The sequence below is a fragment of the Myotis nattereri genome (genome assembly GCF_964212035.1).
Source record: "Myotis nattereri genome assembly, chromosome: 1".
In the NCBI taxonomy this organism is placed as follows: domain Eukaryota; kingdom Metazoa; phylum Chordata; class Mammalia; order Chiroptera; family Vespertilionidae; genus Myotis; species Myotis nattereri.
In genome coordinates this window covers 208,574,803-208,576,926 of record NC_138075.1, presented here as the reverse complement: position 1 = coordinate 208,576,926, position 2,124 = coordinate 208,574,803, and positions in this window count along the sequence as shown.

Genomic DNA, 2,124 nt, shown 5'->3' with positions numbered 1-2,124 from the left:
GAAGTTATCTGCCTCGCTCCCCATGCCTTCTAAATTTATATTTCTTGTCTAGTGTATCCACTTGTGTGCAGCCCCTTCTCCAGACCTTGAACCCTAGCTGCAAATGGATGCAGCGTTCACAGTACCATCTCCATTGCACAAATAGGTGCCGGGAGCCGGTCCATCCTTGCTGTTTCAAGGGACCTGGCATATATGGCATACTATTCTTAATATGTTTGCTCACCTTCTTGGCACTATGTGTTTTAACCAAGGTCTCCTCTCTGAGAAAGGTTGTTTCCCCAGGTAGGGATTTTCCCCTGAAGTTAGGGAGGGAATAAAACCTCTTAACTAAGTGCCAGGCGGGTAATTAATCACTTTAACTACGAACAATCATGCTTAAGCTACATAATCTTTACTCCCTGGAATGGAGATAAGAAACGCCCTAACCTTTGTAATAGAGATTGATAGGATTGAATCAACTGGTATAAATACAGATGTAACCAGACAGCAAGAGACAGAACTTAGGAGACAGAAAGAAGACAGCACCTACACAGAACCTACAGACAGAAGAACTTCGCTGGAGAGAACATGGCAAAAGATCCTGGACTGAACCTGACTACAGAAATTGGCAAGAGAACCTGACTAGAACCTGGTGACTGAACCTGGCTGGAGAACCTGGACAGAACCTGGCTGGAGAACCTAGCGAGGGAACATGGCTACAGAACCTGGCTGGAGAACCTGGAGAACCTGGCTGGAGAACCTAGCAAGAGAACATGGACACAGAACCTGGCTGGCGATCCGAACCAGAACTTCGCTGGAGATCCTGACCAGAACTTGGCTAGAGATCCTGGCTAGGCTGCTGATCAACTGAACGCTGCCTCTGTGTCATTCCTTCTTCGCCGACTCTGTCCACACCTTTGGGGACCCCTGGACCTGCTGGGGCAGGACCCCGGCAAATAGGAAATGAGGTTGAAGGAGTGGAGGTGACAACTAGGAATTGTCAAGGCTGGAATAAAAGACCCAGGTGCCTTCAAAGATCATTATAGTTCAAAATTACCTAGCAGCAGACCCAACCCTGTGATAAGGCTTTTCCCCCACACTCTTCCTCACTCCCTTGTGAATATCACACTCACTGAATGTCTTAGTAATCCAAGAACTACATATAGGATATCACATTTTATCAGCTAATACTTCCATTTTGAGCCATTTATTTATCCTCTAGTGTTCCAACAACTTGTGCATTGATTCCACGTGAAAACCTGGTGTTCTGAGGCATGTTTCAAATCAATTCTATTTACCGAACTCCCAGAGACTTTTTAAAATCACTTTACTGGAGTTTCAATGATGAGAAAACAAGTTACACAGAAGAACCTGCTGAGAGGGCAGCTGGAGAGTATCCTGAGCAATTACAGATCAGCAGCATTTTTCCTAGTTTGCCTTTAGAATCACAACAGAGTAAGAGTTTAGAGGAAAATCACCAGTGGGAGAATGAGAATGTGTCCAAGTTCCACTGTGTCATGTAACTCATCTATCCCACATCTGCATTCATACCAACCTCTAGCAAATTCCATTCTGAACCAATACCATGTAGGACAGATAAGAGAATGGTATTGTTTACTCTACTGGAACTGGAAGATTTTGATTTTAGCACACTTATTTTGTCAAACTCTTTCAACAACTTTGCCTGCCCATGTTTTCAATAACATCATTCCCTTAGTTTTCAACTGACCAAGATCTCTCATGTATGGTAGATATTAGTGCTGCTCATCCAGGCTCCTCTTTCCAGGTACATAAAGATATTGTTCTTCTCTACCCTCTTGAGGTTAGTCCTGGCCAGGTGATTTGGTTTGTCCAATGCAATGTGTACAGACATGAAGTGTGTCACTTCCAGCCAGAATACTTAACTGTATTTGATGGAATCTCCAACTCTGCTCCTTTCCCCAGATGCAGGAATCAGGGCACATGTGTTGACATGGAATTGCCATCACTAAGCCTGGAATGATGAGCTAACACATGGATATCAGCTCCTTAGAGAGTCGCCTAAAGCCACAACAGACATAAAGTGAGCAAGAAACCTCTCCTTTAGTGGTGTAGCCATGGAGATTTCCAGGTCGTTCACAGACATAAAACCATAAAACAGCCTGT